The 20,109-nt window shown below is 39.0% G+C and overlaps 1 protein-coding gene across 4 annotated transcripts in view; it reads right to left on the bottom strand.

Moving 5' to 3' along the window:
• CASK (calcium/calmodulin dependent serine protein kinase) overlaps window positions 1–20,109 on the bottom strand; it is a 363,023-nt gene that overhangs the window by 319,011 nt on the left and 23,903 nt on the right. The gene's annotated exons all lie outside the window — the stretch shown is intronic.

Below are 20,109 nucleotides of genomic sequence, written 5' to 3'. Positions count from 1 at the left end.
AGCTCAGGGCCTGGGGCCTGTTTCAGTCTGTGACTCCCTCTCTCTTTGACCCTCCCCTGCTCACGCTGTCTCTCTCTCTCTCCTAGAAATAAATAAAACATTAAAAAAAAAAAAAAAAAAAAAACACATTCCTTCCAGGGCACCTGGGTGGCTTAGTTGGTTCAGTGTCCGACTTCAGCTCAGGTCATGATCTTAGGGTTCATGGGTTTGAGCCCCACATTAGGCTCTGTGCTAAAGTTCAGAGCGTGGAGCCTGCTTCAGATTTGTGTCTCCCTCTCTCTCTCTCTGCCCCTCCCCTAGTCGTGCTCTCTCTCTCAAAAAATAAATAAATGTTTTAAAAAATTCCTTCCTATCCTGGGGTGCCTGAGTCAGTTAAGCATCTGACTCTTGATCTCAGTTCAGGCCATGATCTGGGCTCAGGTCATGATGTCATGGTTCACGGGATCAGGCCCTATATTGGGCTCTCCATGGACACTGCCAAGGGTGCTTGGGATATTCTCTCCCCCCCCCCCCCCGTCCCTACCCCATACTCCCATACTCTTTTCTCTCTCTCCCTCTCGCTGCCCCTCCTCCCCTCAAAATAAACTTTTAAAAAAATCCTTCTTATTCCGAGTAGATCTGTCTTAAGGGTATGCCCCTGTTGCCTGGGAAAGACATGCTGTAATGCTGGATAGGAGAGTCCTTGTTCTAATGAGAAAGGGTTTACATTTACTCACGGGCCCATGTGACTACTTGGTAGCATTTCAATTCTGGCTAAAGAGGCAGAATACTTGAGCCAAGTACTTGAGAAGGAGTAAGATGGTTTCTTTTGCTTGGATGTGTTTTAGTTTAAATTACCTTATGCTGCATTCACATGCGAGATACCTTCTGTAACCATAACGTAGATTCTACCTTCTTACCAGTGACTAGATTTCTCCTTAACACAGGGGGGAAAAAAGACAGTCTTACATCCATACCTCTTTCGGAGCATCTATCAATACTAAACTTTGTCCAGAAGATGGAGAAGAGAAGCTGGCTTTCCGAAGGAACAGAGTCACATAACAAACAAGGGCATACTGTGTCCCAACGCACATACTACAGCAGCATTATCACAGGCCTATGCAGCCCCTTCTAGTCTGTCACAGGCCATTCTGGAGACCCAGAGCTGGCCATTCCTGGTGGAATGGACTAAGTTGTTGACTACATGGAACAAAATGAGAGGATTCAAATGCCCAAGCAGGTCTATGAAAATAATAGGCAGATAATATTTGGTTCTAATTTTTCTTCCAACTTCACATTTTCAAATTCTATCTTAAAATCTGGAAATCCTAGGCAGTACTCAAATGTTTATTAGAAGTACAGCTGCTCTATTTGTTTATTCTTTAGAACTGTACTGCTGACGTTAAGAACTTTCCAAGTAAATCACCAAATAATTGAAAGAATTACTCAACTTCTGAGCTCAAAGATATTTTTAAATATCAAAGAGAAAAATATGCAAGTAAAATGACCTTACTTTATTGAAATTAAAATCATAGTTCACTGTCTTTCATTTACAAGTAAATTTCAGAATAGCTCTTAAAGGGATCCAATAAGATGTTGCAAAAGGAAATGAAGTTGAAAGCAACAGAAAAATGTAGAATTACTATTTTGGTGACTAGAGCTAGTGTCATTTGTTAGAAACAGTAAGCATCAATTTGTCATCACACTAAATAAAGAAAATTTTTTCAGAAAATGCTACAAACATATGTATTTTCATTTATGATCACTTAGCAAGAAACCAATTATTCAGTTAATAGTATTAAAAACATGAAGGAGGACTTCCTGTCCTGAAAGCATTTGTTAACATTCAGGTTAATGTAAGGAGATTCACCATCATACCTTGTGAAACCTAAACAGAAATATTTGGTGACTCGTGGGTATTTTTTTTAATTCAAATTCAAGTTAGTTAATGTATAGTGTAGTATTCCTTTCAGAAGTAGAATTTAGTGATTCATCACTTACATACAACACCCAGTGCTCATCACAAGTGCCCTCTTTAATGCCCATTTAGCCCATTCCCCCATCTACCTCCCCTCCAGCAACCCTCAGTCTGTTCTCTGTATTTAAGTCTCCATGGTTTGCCTGTTTTTAATCTTAGTTTTCCTTCCTCTCCCCTATTTTCAACTGTCATGTTTCTTAAATTCCACAGGAATCAGATCATGTATCTGTCTTTCTCTGACTTATTTCCCTTAGCATATTGCACCCACATTGTTGCAAACGGCAAGATTTCATTCTTTTTTGATCTCTGGGTAATAATCCATTGTATGATATACACCACATCTTCTTTATCTATTTATCAGTTAATGGACATTTGGGTCTTTCCATAATTTGGCTACTGTTGATAATGCTGCTATAAACATTGGGTTGAATGTGCCCCTTTAAATCAGCATTTTTGGATAAATACCTAGTAGTGCAACTGCTGTGTCACAGGGTAGGTCCATTTTTAAATTTTTGAGGAACCTCCATACTGTTTTCCAGAGTGGCTGAACCAGTTTGCATTTCCCCAGAAGTGCAAGAGGGCTCCCCTTTCTCCACATCCTTGCCAATATTTTTTGTTCCCTAAGTTGTTAATTTTGCCATTCTGACAGGTGTGAGGTGGCATCTCATTGTGGTTTTGATTTGGATTTCCCTGATGATGAGTGATGTTAAGCATCTTTCCATGGGTCTGTTAGCCATCAGGATGTCTTCTTTGAAAAAGTGTCTATTCATGTCTTCTGCTCATTTCTTCATTGGATTATTTATTTGTTGGGTGTTGAGTTTGATAAGTTCCTTATAGATTTTGGATCTAACACTTTCTGTGACAGGTCATTTGCAAATACCTTCCCCCATTCCATCTTCTCCCTATTAGTTTTGCTGATTGGTTCCTTCACTGTGCAGAAGAGCTTTCTATCTTGATGAGGTCCCAATAATTCATTTCTGCTTGTGTTTCCCTTAGCCACCGGAGACATGTCTAGTAAGAAGCTGCTGTTGCCAAGGTCAAAGACATTGCTGCTTGTTTTCTCCTCTAGGATTTTGATGGCTTCCTGTCTTACATTTAGGTCTTTCATCCTTTTTGAGTTTATTTTTGTGTATGGTCTAAGAAAGTGGTCCAGGTTCATTTTTCTGCATGTTGCTGTCCAGTTTTCCCAACACCATTTGCTGAAGAGACTCTTTTTCCCATTGGATAGGCTTTCCTGCCTTGTTGAAAATTAGTTGGCCATACATTTGTGGGTCCAATTCTGGGTTCTCTATTCTATTATACTTATCTGTGTGTCTGATCTTGTGTCTTGATAAGACTGTCTTGATGATTACAGCTTTGTAATATAGCTTGAAGTCCAGAACTGTGATACCTCCAGCTTTGGTTTTCTTTTTCAACATTGCTTCCACTGTTTGGGGTCTTTTCTGCTTCCATATGACTTCTAGAATTATCTGTTCTAGCTCTGTAAAGAATGCTGGTGTTATTTTGATAGGGATTGCTTTGAAGGTGTAGATTGCTTTGGGGAAAAACTTGTGAGTATTTTCAATATGCAACTTGCTTTTAATTCCAGGAGCTACCATTCCTTGAACATCCTCAAATAAGTGGTTTCATATTGGTTGGACATATGAAAATAGACAAGTTGGTTTACTGAATGAAAAATTGTTAAGTAGGTTCCACACTCAATGTGGGACCCAAACTCACAACCCTGAGATCAAGAGTCACATGCTCAACCAACTGAGCCAGCAAGGCACACCAAGAATGACATCTTGTATGAAGTAACAGAAGACATCACACTCTGTTGACGCATCTTTATGATTAGTTTTAGATGGTGGTTTTGTCCCTTTGCTTTGTGGTTTTCAGGCTTACTTCCTCATTGACCCCCAATTTAATAGGTTTATTAATTATACTATAAGCTCTGTACAACTTTGGAAACTGGTCCGACTTCTCTGGTCTAACACAGTGCTAAAGCTATCTCGTTTCACTTGCACAACACTATGTGAGAGAGACTGAACTACTTTTTGTCCTTTCTCAACACTCCTAAACAGTGAAGAGGACAGTATTACTCCTATTTTAAAGATAAAAATGGAAGTACAGGAAGCACAAAGATGACTCCAATAATATCCTAATATCTTGATTTGGGTCCTGGTTACAGGAGTGTATTCAGTTTGTAAAAGTTCACCTAACTATACACACTTATGGCTTGTATATTCTTCTGTAGGTTATGTTATACTTCAGTAAAAAGTTCAAAAAAGTAAAAACCTCAAGATTCAGATCCTGAAATATCTAGTGACTTGCCTAAGATCAGTGGTAGAGGCTGGCCCAGGCTGCAAGCCATGCACCTCTGCTCAGTGCTCTCCATCACACTGCCCAGGTTTTCATTGTTGATCCTTTCCTTCCACCCAATCTGTCCAATCATTAACAATAAAATATTGTGCCTCATCAGAATGCGCTTGAAACACCATGCTTAGAAACCTTTTTCTTCAGGGGTGCCTGGGTGGCTATTGGTTAAGTGTCCAATTTCAGCTCAGGTCATGATCTCACAGTTCCTGGGTTTGAGCCCCATACTGGGCTCTGTGCTGACAGCTCAGAGTCTGGAGCCTGCTTCGGATTCTGTGTCTTCCTCTCTCCCTGCGGCCCCCTCTCAAAAACAAACATTAAAATTTTTTTTAAAAACCTTTTTCTTCATGTCAGCTTAATTTTTATGCATGCAGTAATATACATTCCTCCAACACCCAAACCTCATCCTAGCTAGGAGGTCCAAATGCATTTCACTAATTGATAACCACGCTTTGGTAGTCTGACTGCAACCCTTATAATTATTGCATTGTGTACAATTATGCTTTTAACTATAAGATATCTCATTACCTAAATTGTTCAAGTCCATCCTTACACTTTAAAAATGCTAACAATTAAAATGTGGAAGAGAAAAGAATCTTACTCCATTCCCCACAGCTCTTAGATTATCATCTGAAGTGACAGGGAAAGGTCGGTAGAACAACTGTGGAAACTAAATTTGGTTACATACATATTTCACATTTATCTTTCTCAGCTCATCTCTCAATACCACCTAGACACATACTACATCCACCTATACTAACCACAATCATCTTAAAAAAGATGAGCTTCTCATCTGCTCCCAATATCTTTGTACTAACTTTTATAAACTATTTCCTTTGCCTAGAAGACCCTTCCTCTTGTCCAATCCTTCTCCACTAATCCCTCAAGATTTAGCTTCAGTACCTCACATTGCTTTTAATTCTCCTCAGAGCAAGTAAAGCTGTCTTACCCCTTGGTGCTCACAAAGCACATAACTTCAGTATATTAACAGAAAGAACATGAAGAGCCACAAAATTTACTGATAAAATAATCAAGTATGTTGGAGACTCTGAAAGAGAGCTCTACTCATAAGTTTGGACATTCCCCCATTTCTCATTCGCAAAGCAGAATGAGTTCTCTTTCTCTGTTCTGTCACAGCACCCACAACTGTAATTTTAAACAATTACTTGTAGAATTATTTAACACTGGTCTCCCTCTGTAGACTAGTAAGTTCAGTAACAGAAAGGGCACCCTCTAGGTTTTCATGGCTATATCCCCAGGGCTCAGAAGAACCTGGAACACAGTAATGGCTCAACATATTTTGTTGAATGAATGTTTCCAATAAGTTGCATACCATTTTGGTTTATTTGATATGCCATGTTTGTTAACTTGCTAGACTACCTTGGTTTACTGCTTCAGAAAAGATACTGACTTTGGGGTGCCTGGGTAGCTCAGTCGGTTGAGCGTCTGACTCTTGATTTTAGCTCAGGTCTCAATCCCAGGATTGTAGGATGGAGCCCCATGTTGGGCTCTGCACTGAGCATGGAGCCTGCTTAAGTGTTCATTTGTGTTCTCTCTCTCTCTCTCTCTCTCTCTCTCTCTCCCCCCTACCCCCTGCTCACACTCTCTAAAAAAAAAATTGACTCAGCATGCCAAAGCAGCTTCTCATATGCAACTTATGTTTATAGACATTAAGAAACAATCATAGTAACTATGAACTAAGAAAATAAAATAATTCAATTATTTACATCTTTACTACCCCTACTGAGTTTACAAATGGCAGGAACTGTGTACAATTACAGCAAGGTCAGCGGATAGAATCAAACCTCCTCAGGCTCCCAACTTTACCATTCAAGAGCCTGGTAACCCTGGACAAGTGACTTAAACCTCTCTGGGCCTCCATTTACACATATCTATAAGGTGAGAATAATATTACCTACCTCCTGAGCTTATTGTATTTTTTACCCAGTATTATTGAGGTATACTGAGGTACAGTTAAGAAAAGTTGTATGTACTTAAGATATACAATGTGATGATTTCATATATGTATATATATGAAATGATTACCACAATCAAGTTACCAATTAACCTTTCCATCAATTCACATAGTTACCATTTTCTTTTTGTGGTGAGAACATTTATGACCTACACTTAACAACTTTCAATTACACAATATAGTACTAACTATAGTCACCATGCTGTACATTAGATCTCTAGAACTTACTCATTCTGCACAACTGAAACTTTGTACGCTTTAAGCAACATCTCCCCATTTCTCCAACCCCCCCTCCAGCCCCTAGCAACTATCATTATACTCTCTGCTAGGAGTTTAACTATTTTAGATTCCATGTATAAGATCATACAGTATTTGTCTTTCTGTGTACTGGCTTACTTCACACAGCATGAAGTCCTCCTGATTCATCTACATTGTCACAAACAGCTGGATTTCCTTCTTTTTAAAGGCTGAACAATATTACACTGTTTGTGTATATACACATACCAAATTTTCTTTATTTCTTCATTCACTGGCTGACATTTAGGCTGTCTCCATAGCTTAGCTATAATGACTGATGTTGCAATGAACAAGGGGGTGTAGATTCTCTTTGATACTGATGTCATTTCTTTTGGATATATTCCAAGAAGTAGAATTGCTAGATCATATGGTAGTTCCATCTTCTGAGGAACCTCCATATTGTTTTCCAAAATGGCTGTTCCCATTTACATTCCCATCAACAGCACACAAGGATTTCGTTTTCTCCACATCCTTGCCAACACTTGTATTCTTGATAACAGTCACGTTAATAGGTGTGAGGTGATAGCTCACTGTGGTTTTGAGTTGTATTTCCCTGATGATTAGTGATGCTGAGTGATACTATGAACTTCCCTCTTAGAACTGCTTTTGCTGCTTCCCAGGAGTTTTAGTATGTTGTGTCTCCATTTTAGTTTTCCTCAAGACTTTTTAAATTTTCCTTTTGATTTTTTCTTTAACCCACTGGCTGTTCAGGAACATGTTGGTTAATTTCCACATTTGTGAATTTTTCCAAAATTCCTCCTGTTACTGATTCCTAGTTTGATATCATGGTGGTTGGAAAAGGTACTTAACAAATTCAAGACTGAAATCATGTTAAGACCTGTTTTGCAGGGAAGAAAAAGACTGATTTTGTGACCTAACATAGGATCGATCCTGGAAAATATTCTGTGTGTATTTAAGAAAGTTGATTTAGCTGTTGTTAGATAGAATGTTCTCTATGTCTATCAGGTCCATTTGGCCTACAGGGTTATTTAAGTCCTGTATTTCTTTACTGATCTTCTGTCTGGGTGTTCTATCCATTACTGAAAGTTGGATATTGATGTATCCGATTACTGTGTTGCTATTTCTCCCTTCAGTCCTGTCAGTGTTCACTTTATATATTTAGGTATTCTGATGTTAGGTGCTTATAGATTTTAATTATTATATCCTCCTTGTGGTTTTAACCTTTTATCATTATATAATGCCCATCTTTGTCTTTTGTGACAGCTTTTGACATAAAGTCTATTTTGTCTAATGTAAGTATAGCCACCCCTACTCTTTTAACATTTGCATGGAGGATCTTTTTCCATCCCTTCACTTTTCAGCTTTATGTGGGTCTTAAAAATTTAAAGTGAGTTTCTTATAGACAGCATAGTCTTATTTTTTAAATCAATGAAGCTACGGTCTTCTAGAGAACTTAATTTATTTACATTTAAAGTAATAGGTAAGGGCTTATTGTCTTTTTGTTAGTTTTCACTTTTTTGTAGTTCTCTTCCTCTCTTACTGTCTTCCTTTGTGAATTTTCTGTAGTATATTTTGATTCCTTCCTATCTTTTGTGCATTTACTGTTTATTATTTGTGATTAGCAGGAGGTTTCCATAAAATATTTTAAAGTTCTAAGAGTCTACTTTCTAACTTTGGTCACATACAAGAACTTTATACTTTTACGTTACCAGTGTCAACATTTTACCTTGTGTACTAACAAATTATAGCTATAGTTCTTTAATATTTCTGTATTTGAACTTCTATATTACAAGTAAAAGTGATTTATGTGCCACCATTACAATATTAGTGTATTCTGAGCCCAGGTATATACTTAACTGTTACCAGTGGTTTTTACAAGTTCATATGTCTTCTTGTTGCTGATTAGTGTCCTTTCATTTCAACTTGAATTCCTTTCACATTTCTTGGAAGGCAGGTCCAGTGGTAATAAACTCCTTCAGTGTTTGTCTGTCTGGGAAAGTCTTCATCTCTTCATTTCTCAAGTACAGCTATGCTGAATATAGTATTTTTGTTGTTGTTGGCAGTTTTTTCCCCCACCCTTCAGATATATCCTCCCACAGTCGCCTGGCCTACAAGGATTTTGGTAAGTAATCTGCTCATAGTCTTATCATAAAGAGGGGTGGCAGAGAGATGGCTTATATGTGACAAGTTGATTTTATCTTGTGGCTTTCAAAATTCTTTGTCCTTGACTTGACAATTTGATTATTATGTCAGGTTAATGATCTCTTGATGTTTAGCCTATTTGGTGTACTTTGAGTTATCATGGGTCTGGATGTTCATTTCCCTCCCAAGTTTGGAAAGTTTTCTATCCATATTTCTTAACTGGCTTTCTGCCCCTTTCTCATTTCCTGCTTCTTATGGGAGTCCCATAATGCATACTGATTTTCTTGATAGTGCCCCATAAGTCATATATATGTTTTCTTCACTCCTCATTCTGTTTTGTGTTCCTCTAACTGGATAATTTCAAATGACCGGTCACCAAGTTCACTGATTCTAAGTGGGCTATTGAAGTGCTCTTTAAATTTTTCAATTAAGTCTCACTATATTCTTGACTCCAGGATTCCAGTTTGGTTCTTTGTGGTTTCTATTTGAAAAAACTCATTTCAATCCTGTTTGGTTTTCCTGATTTTGCTTAGTTGTGTCTTTGTTCTCTTGTAGCCCACTGAGCTTAAGAAGACTATATTGCATTCTTTCCCAACTAGTCCATTTCTTTAGAGTCAGTTACTGGAACTTTATTAGTTTTGTTTGATCTATCATATTTGCCTGATTCTTGATGATCCACGTAGCCTAGCCATATGTTGGTAACCATGCATGTGAAAAAACAGACACCTCTTCTAACCTTTAGAGACTGGTTTTGGCAGGGAGACAGGTCTGAAGACGGATTAGACTGCCTCTAGGATCACACATGAGCAAGGGTGGAGCCAGGGCTTGTGGTTGTTGCTGGGTTCACAGTTGGCAGGCCTTTTGCCAGGGGTGCAGTTCAGTGTAGCTTCCATGAGCTCCCTGGGCATGCTCCCACTGGGTTGCTGGGATGCCCGGAGGGGTGGGAAGACTCCTTCCAGACTTTAGTACAGCAGGACTACAGCCAGGCTGCAAGAGTGCTTCAGAGATTGCAGTCAGATCTGTGGTTGGTGGGCCTATTCCTGGGAGCACCTAAGAGCATGGTTTCCAGCAGGTCCTTAGGTGGGCAGGACTGCTATGGGAGGACAGTGGAGTGGGGCTGGATTTGGGTCATGGGACTACAGCTGGGTTTAAGGGTCAGCAGGCCTGTTACCAGGAACATGGAAGTGGCTTGTCCCAGTACTTTAATAAAGAGGGGCTGGTGACAGGACTGTAAGCAAGAGAGGCTAGTGTCAAATGCACAGAGAAGTGGGGCTGCTTCTGGTCTGTGGCCAGGACCACAGTGGCACACAGGCCTACCTTCTCAAAGTGGCCTTCTTTGGTCTTGGGCTCCACAGGGGTTTTGCAACCTCCTACCTGGAAACCAAAGCTCATACAGAGGCACTTTTGTTCATGCATGGCTGCCAAATATTGGATTCTGTTCAGGCAGGGGTTCTCTTAATCTGCCATCTTGCTCCAACAAGGCAATTTAATAGAATAGACTATTGTGGGGATTAAATGAATATATGTAAAATGCTTACCATTGTGTCTCGGGTTTAACAGGCAACAAAAATGGTTATTTACTAGTATTAAGCACTAAGGTCTAATTAATGGCTGACAACTGCTGCTCAAATATCTATTGTTTGATGAAGCTTCCCCATGTAGCTCACAGGATATGAAAGTTTGAAATCTTAGAACCATTAGAATCTTGTTTTCTAAGAGATTCTAAGATTCTAATTATCTACTTTTTGATATGTTAATTCTTTTCAACAGTTTTTTCAAGGAACACCTGGAAGAGATCTAATCAAGGAAAACTAACAAAGTACAGAGGTCACAATAACATCCCAAGTTAAGTAGCACAAAACATTCTCTATTAGAACTTGTCTTTCAAGACTCCCAGTCTAGGACACTGCCAAGAAGTAAAGCTTATGGAATTTAAAAGTCTTACTTTTGATGGACCAAGGACAATTACATAAGGGTTAAGAATAATATATGGTAAGTACCAAATAAAACAGCCACAAATTTCGTTTTCATTTATAGGAGAAAATGATTACTCACCATCCGAAAGGCCCTAGTATTGAACTTATAAGCAACCAGTTGTAAGTTCACTTTCTATATAACCATGATATCATTCAACATGGCCAAGAACCAAGACCCTGGGTAAGCTGCATCACTTGGTGGCTGAAATCAGAAAGCTGGAATGGCTACTCTGCTTTAATAGAATCATACAGAGAACACACTGCCATTTTTTCTTGACCATTTACCTATCACTGATTAACTTCTTTCTTGGCAATTATGTTCACATATTTCTTTGCTCATACTTTTTCCTTGTTTTCCCCCCCAATGTTCCAAAAACACTCCTGATTTGTCCCAATTTAGGGGTAAAAAGTAGATGTACACCAAGCTGCCCATCAATGCTTAGAATATATCTATAGAAGGAAAAGAAAAGACTGTGGAAAATTAGTCTTAAGAACTCATGCCATCCATCTCTAACACATTCAACAGGACTTTAAAGTTATTCTTGATAGGTGGTGGCAAAATGTTTGATAACACCACACGCCAATGCAGACTATAATTTAGGGAACTATAGGAAAATTTCAGGATATGAGTATAGTATCATTTGTTCTTGAAGCTTTTGCATCCGGTCCCAGGAGAGACCAAATCAAACTAGAACTAGACATAGAAACGCCTGCAGCCTTCAATCCAGATTGACTGAGAGTCACATAATTTGAAGCTTTGCAGGGCTGTAAATATCAACAGCCTCTGCACCTCGAATTGAGGTGATTATAAGCAGTAACTCAGAAGTAGCTGTCTTAGCAGGAGATAAGACCACAGCCCCAAGCTGTTTTAAGAGTTCTCTTCAGGACAAGGAAGAAAAACAGCCAGCAAAAAATCAGATTAAGGATGTTGCCTACCTCAAGGCAGCTGGCTATTAATTTAAAAGCTAAAAGAAAAGAGCTGAGCACAGAAGCCAGTAAGCAGAAGAAGTTAGGCTAAGAAACTATGTCTAGATGTGGCTTCTCCTCCATGGAGCTTATTGAAAGCAAAAATATCAAACACTCCAAAGTTCTTGAGGGAATATCATAGAAACTCTAAGACTACTTTGCAGCAGCCAGCAAGTATTAAGTCTCTAAAAATAATTCATGGCCCCAAATCCTCACCAACAGAACATTTATTAGCTGTGAAAGCTGTGCATTTCCCAAGAAAAGTGTGCTCCCCAATGAGTGCTTGAGATGGGGCCATAGAGAACAATGGACAACAAAGAATCTCTAGAGAACAGTCAGGAGCCTTTTCTGGGGCAAAGGAAATCCCCCTGTATTATTCAGAATATTCCAGTTGCTACTTTGACCCTGTTATTTAGCTAACCACCCCTACCTTGCCCTTGGGGACTGAGTGCCACTTGGCCTCTGCCACCCCAGGATCCAATTACTCACCCTGTATTTAGGTTTGCCAATTCAGTGGCAGCAGCTCCCACTATAATTTCTGACCTATAAGGAAGGGCAATCACAAGGCTCCTTGAGGATGCTGGGGCTCCCCTCACAGATTTACTTCCCAGGCAAAGGAAATCCCTCTAAAGAGGAGAACCAGCAACTCTCAGGCCATCCAAGGAACTTTCTCAATTGCCAAGGCAGGAAGTCTTTGCTCTCTTCCTGCCCAGTACAATCTGGTCACTGCTATCTTTCGTATTCTCCCCTCTTTTTGGGTGGGAACTTGTACTACAGTTACCCTATTTTTTTTCCTACTTAGGTAACAATCGGGGAGATGGCAGTTTGTAAAACACCAGACCATAAGACATACCCAGACCTAATGGGGTATACTGCATATCACCAAGAAATTGACTTGGAAAATGGGTAAAATAACTAGGTAACACTTTGGAGGTATTTCCATTGGCCTGGGGGGGAGGGGAGAGCATGTTCTTTGTATGGGAAAAAGATGGAGTAAGGATTGGATAGTTAATGGGGTATACTATAGCAAAGATTGTTAATCGTCCACTCAATATCCACTCTCCCCTTTTCTTCTTGCTACTGGAAGCCCAGGGTTGTTGGGCTCCAATATACTCAATCAAGTAAAAACACACCTCCCAGCTTTCTGGTCAATGAAGGGACCATATGATATATAGTTTGGTGGCCAATGACACAAAAGCAGACTTCACTGGATGTGCTTTACAGGAGAGTTCTTTAAAGAGGTCTTACACATCTGGTAAGGCACCGTTTTTGCTCCTCCTCTTCCAGCCTGCCTAGAACACAGATGCAAGGACTCAGGAATAACTCTGCAACCAGGATCATACACTAGAGATGGCTGGGAAGAAGGCTAGAAGGCACCTAGGCCCTAATGGTATCCCAGAGACACCATACCAGTCCTGGAATGCTAAATTTTGGGATTTCAGGAATAAAAAATAAACTCTACTTTAAGGCCACTATGGTGTTTTCTGTTCCATGTAGTAAAATTAAATTTCATAACTGGTACACAGAAAATCCTTTAACTTACTGAGGATTTAATTAAATTTAGGTGAAAATAGCATAAGTAAAGAAATTATCAGGTACCTTAGGTTTACTTAGCATGACTGCAACATATCTGCCATCCATAGGCTGCCTATGTCTGCTTCAGACATGGTTCAATCAGGGTACTCCCCACCAAGTAAGCTGGAAGCTTCAAACCTGTTTCAGCTCTGAGTCTCAACAGCTACAACTCATCTAACTGACCTGGCACCCAATATGGATCCTATTTTCCATTTGTACCAATTTCAGTTTCTCTCAGCTCTAGAATTCTAGGATTCTAAGACAAAATTATAGACCTTACAATGGAGAAAAGGGGTCAAGATTTCCACACCTACCAAGTAACTCAGAGAAAATTACATAATATGAATTCTACAACTCTGGACCAGTCACATTTTCTAAAAAAACTTGTTCCTTTTGTTTGTGAGGTGGAAAAAATAGGAAAATCTACTTACCTCAGAGGGTTGATGTGAAGATCATATACAAAGGGAGTATGAAAAAGAAACTCTGAACCTTGAATTACTATAAACATATAAATTGTTAATCTATAAAATGTAATTTATTCTTCACAACTAGCATAATCTGCTGCCTATTAGGGCTACTCAACATCTAAAATCAAATTCATTTCAAGAACAGGGTAATATGGTCTTGTGTAGTAGTGCAGAGAATTCTAAGAGTTCATTCTGCTTTTACACCAGAGAAATAATGGACTGGGGTGGCAGAAGCACGGAAAGATCAAGGGCATATTCTAATCATCTTCACAGCCTTAATTTCACTGTGCAGAAATAACACTACAACTCAGAATTCAGGTTTTATCCTATGGGTTAATCTTTTAAAAACAGTAGAAAGTAGGGGCGCCTGGGTGGCTTAGTCGGTTAAGCGTCGGACTTCAGCTCAAGTCATGATCTCACAGTTCATGGGTTTGAGCCCAACGTAGGGCTCTGTGCTGACAGCCAGCTCAGAGCCTGGAGCCTGTTTCAGATTCTGTCTCCCTCTCTCTCTGACCCTCCCCTGCTCAGTCTGTCTCTGTCTCTGTCTCTCTCTCAGAAATAAATAAAACACAGGGGCACCTGGGTGGCTCAGTCGGTTAAGCGTCTGACTTCAGCTCAGGTCATGATCTCACAGTTCGTGGGCTCGAGTCCCGCATCCGAGCCTGTTTCAGATTCTGTGTCTCCCTCTCTCTCTGACCCTCCCCTGCTCACACTGTCACTGTCTGTCTGTCTCTCTCTCTCTCTCTCTCTCTCGGAAATAAATAAAACATTTAAAAAACTTTTTTTAAATAAATAAAACAAAAAAAACAGTAGAAAGTAGTTTCATTATGAGAGAAGGGGAGGGAACGTTTATCATACTTTTTTTTTTTTTAAATCAAAGGAGAGAAAGCTCTTCAGCTCTACAGACTAAAGCATATGGTAAGGTAAACCTAACTAAGCAAATTTAATTAAAAATCAACAAATATTTGATTGCCAGCCAAATACAATGACTTGTCTTTATTATCATGGTGGATTACGTACAATCCCTAACTTTAGGAAGGGCAGTGAAGTAACCCCTGAGATCCAAGTCTTACTACCCAGGATAAACATATGATTGAAGTTTCTATGTTTGGAGAAGCTTTAGTAATATTTAAAAAAAAATGTACTCATTAATAGCTCAAGTAGTTTTAAAAAACAATTTTTTTTAATATTTATTTTTGAGATACAGAAAAAGAGAGAGAGGGAGAGAGCATGCACAAGGGAGGGCAGAGGGGGAGCGAGGAGACACAGAATCCGAAACAGGCTTGTACTGAGCCTGATGTGGGGCTCCAACTCACAAACCATGAGATCATGTCCTGAGCTGAAGTCAGAGTCTTAATTGACTGAGCCACCCAGGTGACCTCAAGTAGTCTTTAAAAGAGGGGCTACATACATATTTCCAGGTAAAGTTCACTGAAGTTTTCCAAAGGTTACTTCAATTTCCTTTTCAACATTTTGAAACCATTCAGAACCACTTGCAAAGTCTAGAAACTTACAGGAGCTTGAAAACCCAACAGACTTTAAACAGTAAACAGTAACAATATGGGACAAGTTACAAAGGCATCTTTAAAAGGTCAAGATTGCTCAGATCACTTCTGAAATACCTTACACAGTGAATAGAACATAGACCCCAACCACAGAAAATAAAAGGCATCTCTACAGATAGTGCTATCATTGTACGAGTTAAAGTGTCTCAATGTTAAAGGACCTTAGTCTAAAATATGAATAAAGACAGGCAAGCAGAGGTAGGAAATTTCAAGTTAAAAATCAAACATCCTGGCTAGATGAGAAGATAAAGGCTTCTTTCAAAAACATAGCTACATGCTTGAGATAAAAGCACTAGCTATATCCTACTGTCTAAACCATCCTCCTACTTGGCTAATGCAGATGGAAAGGTCTCAGTAACTTTCTAAAAGCCACCATACAAAACAGGTATGCTGTAACATACCCTTGACACTGGGTATATACACCCACAATCAGGAGACATATGCTAGAAGCTAGGATGTTAACAGTTTTCTCCCTTGCTATTACTATTCACAATGGGCACCATCTGGAATGATTTAGAGACCCACACAAGCAAAACCAGAAGATTGAAGATGTATTGCATCTTTTCCTATACAAAGTTACCTATATACTGCTACCTAATAAACTCTACTAGATTCGGTCAAACTGGAAGTAGCACCTTCTGATGAAAATGAAGAAATAAAATTTGTAGCAAAACAAAACTGAAGTACGGCATGATGTTCAGGATCGCCACATGAAACAGAAATCAGTAGTACAGACTGAAGGTTTAGGTACCCCTAAAATTCTCATATTGAAACCTAATCGCCAATATGATGATATTTGGAGGTGCAGCCTTTGGGATATGACTGGGTTATGAGGGTGAGACCCTCATGAATGGAATTAGTGCCCTTATAAAGGAGATCTCTTCCTCCCTCTCTCCTTCACCCCATCAGTCACGTGAGGACATAGTGAGACTACAGCCACAGGAAACAGGCCCTCACTAGACTCCAAATCTGCCAGCCCCTTGATCTCGAACTTCCCAGCCTACAAAACTGTGAGAAATAAATGGTTGTTGTTGAAACCACCTAGTTTATGGTATTTTTATTATAGCAGCCTGAAAGGACTATGACAGAAGGCAAATTCCTCATTACAAGTACATCCCAAACCATGTTCTCTTAAGTTTTTACCCGTGGCTTCTAACCAGGATACATTCATTTTTTTCTAGGCTAGCTGTGTCCATTTTTTTGTACAAGTGTCAAATTCTCAGCCAAATACTCATTTAATATTTCAGAAGCCCTTATGGGCTACCTAAGCAAGTAAAACTGGGTAGGATATGATATACCTGTACATAAGATAAATGCACATAAATATTCTAGACATGTTCTACACAGACATACAGTGAAAACGTCAAAACAAACACATCAAGTTGAAGAATCACCTTGGATTCAAAAGAAGCAGTAAGCAATACAGGGTATTTAGGTACAAGGGAGTGGTGGAGATCAGAGCCATTTTACCCTTTTTACTTTAATGTTATCAGGCACAGCAGTCTCAGCAAATATTGAATTAAAAGCTTAACACCACTCTTTTTGAGACTTACACAAAGCAGCGATAGCTTTCTAATTAGTTTAAGCCAGGTCTCCAAAGGCACCTAAAACAAAAATCCTATCTACTAAAACTGTCAATCCATTACAAATGCCACTTTTCCTCAGCTCTTTCCAGGTGAAGAAATGTAACTCTAAAGGAAAACCCCCAAAGCACTAACAACATCAATCTATAGCCATATTTTTCTGAGAAATGTCAATACTTCTCAAATTCACAGAAAATATGACAACCTTCAATGTCTTCTTTCTCTATTTCACTTTTCCATTCTGGAATGAAAAGATAAAATAAAGCTCTTACGCAAGGATTCCAATTTAGCCATCTGCCAATAGATCACCAAGCCATCTGAAATGTTAGACTATATGGAAGCCACAGGTAGCTGCAGATGGTCTAAAAAACTTGGGGACACTTGCTGCATGTATTCTGCTATGCTTTCTAGCAAGAACCCCCAATAACCTAAAACTGGAAGGTGGGGGGAAGGGCTTGCAACTGGTATTTTCCAGAGTAAGGAAAGAAAAGAGGTTTAAGAATAATAGGCAGTAGCTACACTCGTGGTGAACAAAGCATAGTGTATAAACTTGTCCAATCACTACACTGTACACTTGAAACTAAAGTAACTTTGTGTGTCAACTATAATAAATAAATTAAATAAATAAATAAAGGCCCTGCAGCTGAAACAAATCTCCCATGTTGGGTGGTTGGCGGTGGTTTGCTTTAATACAATGCTGGTAAGTCACTTCTACGTGACTTACAATACAAATAAATGTTGGGAAGCTTAAACAGAATCTATCAACACTAAATATTTTGAAAGTAAAATTCATACAGTGATCATTCAAAGAGTAAACACTTTCAAACATAAAACCAGCGTTAATACCACCGTATAATAAAATTTCACTAGTAACATTTGCTTCACAGCAATTCCTTAATATTAATCCCATATTTTCCATATAATACTTGGAAGCTGTTCACAGCCTTAAACAGTATTAGACTCTGTATTTCACTAGTTGACCTAATGCTATGGCCCAGGAAAAAGCAATTACTTGTACTGAGAGGTCAACTTACTCCACAGAAAGGCTTACATGAAACACATCATAATCCAATGAAATTATCATAAATAATTTCCCAGCAGAAACTGGTGACACAGATGGGGGTAAATCATGCTCTAAAGTCTGACAGTATGCATAAAACTTTGCTTAATTCCTTCCTTGCTGGCATACCCTTTATTAATAAAGTACTTAACTGTTTATGCTTATTAAGCTGCTTAATAAACTACTTTACCTATTACACAAATACAGAGCCCTGTTGCTCCTTAAAATTGCTTTTTTGGGGGGCATGGCCTGGGATTTAAAAGAGGTTTCTGGAGAATTATTCACTTCTTGCTAACTCTGTTCTTACCCAGTTACCCTGTTCTCTTTTGTGTGTGTGTGTGTGTGTGTGTGTGTGTGTGTGTGTGTGTGTGTGTGTGTCTCTTACCCTATTATCTACTTGCCCTGCCCTAACCAAGGACAATACGGACTTTCCAATCTCCAGGCTAGACTAATTGTTGAGAACTAGAAACGACTTTTGATCACTTTTATGAAAGCCCTTGCTATACTAGAAAAACTGGCATATAATTTGAGGATGGAAAATCTATTTAGAACCTTACTTCATGGTGAAAAACAATAAATCTCAGATAAATCTAAGAATTAAATGTAAGACAGAGACAAATATAGGTGAATTTCCACATAACTCCCGGGAAGGGAAGGGCTTCCAGCATCAAAACAATTACAGAAATAAAGGGAAGGATTGACAGATTCTGACTATGGTAGAAGCTCTCCTAATCAACTCCCTTTAACCAATTCCATAGACGGACTCATTCCCCAGCCCCAGTGCAGAAACCTAATGAGTGCCCACAGCATGCCAAATGCTTAGTGCTAACAGGCTACTTTTAAGTTGCCTACTTACCAAGAGTTATGTTATAAAGGTGATCCTGAATTAAAGGAAACAAACCCACAAAAGACTGGGGAGAGGAGGTGGCCAGGACAGAGGATCCTGTAAATAACCTGAAAGAATTCCGCAGGTATTGCAGTTCATTAACGTAGCACATGCCACTTTAAAGAGACCAGGACTACAAATCATTGATGGTGCATTCTGGATAAGATGTAAAACTATATCTATCTATTTCTGATGTTATTTCTAATTGATTATCAGACTACTATTCAAAGAAAAGGGCAGCCGAATACAAAAGGATTAGCTACTTAATGTGTATTCTGAAGCTTTAATGTTGAAGCTACATGGTAACCTTTTTAAGGCTACCCCACCTGTTAAACAGTCCAGCTAAAGATGTAATTACACCAAATGAAGAGGCTGCTTCTGTAGGATTTTCAGTTTCTGCATATCAAACTCATCAGGAATGGAATCAAAAGGTGAACTTGAAAAATATTTGAAAGAATAGGTTAATATGTTTGGCATATAAAGTTTATAGAAATTAGCGAGAAAAATACTAGGCAACTAATAGGAAACTGAGGGTGGGGTGAGGGAGACCATAAATGGCGAATTTTTGACGGAACACAAAAAGTTAAATGAGGGAAATGAATACTTTCACTGGTTATCAAAAACACAAAATCGTTCAGTGAGATACCATTTAACTTTTTTTTTGGCCTATCAGGTCAATAAAACTTAAGCCATTAGCATGCTCAAGGTTGCCAAATGCACAACACAACTGATAGGGATACTAGTTCCTGCTGAAAGACATTTTGGTAGAACCTTTCTAGAAATCAATCTGGCACCCTATGTCAGTCATGGGCTTAAGAAGGTCTATGTCCTTTGACCAGGGAATTCCTTTCTGGAATGCCATTCTTAGAAAATAATCTGAAATCTGCCAATAATATACTCCTCAAAGTGTTATTTACAGTATATTAAAATTTGGGGGGAAAACCTTTATTCAACAAAAATTATTGTGTCAGGCACAGAAGATGAAGTGGTAAACCAAAGAGTTCCAGCCCTCTTTGAGTTTAGAGCCTAATGGGAAAGGGAGAAATATTTTTGAATTTTTTTTTTAAATGTTCATTCATTCATTTTTGAGAGACAGAGCATGAGCAGGGGAGGGGCAGAGAGGGAGGGAAACACAGAATCCGAAGCAAACTCCAGGCTCCAAGTGGTCAGCACAGAGTCTGAGGCAGGGCTCGAACTCCTGAACCGGGAGATGGTGACCTGGGCCGAAATCGAACACTTAACTGACTGAACCACCCAAGTGCTTGGGGAAAGGGAGAAATATTAAACAAGTAATAATCTAGAGTCCAACAACAGGGGAAATACCAAATAAATTATGAGACATCC

This window comes from Hyaena hyaena, unplaced genomic scaffold, assembly GCF_003009895.1.
Source record: "Hyaena hyaena isolate Hyena2069 unplaced genomic scaffold, ASM300989v1 scaffold_12, whole genome shotgun sequence".
Taxonomy (NCBI): Eukaryota; Metazoa; Chordata; class Mammalia; order Carnivora; family Hyaenidae; genus Hyaena; species Hyaena hyaena.
Note: the sequence above shows the minus strand (reverse complement) of the source record. Positions and strands in the feature narration are given on the sequence as shown.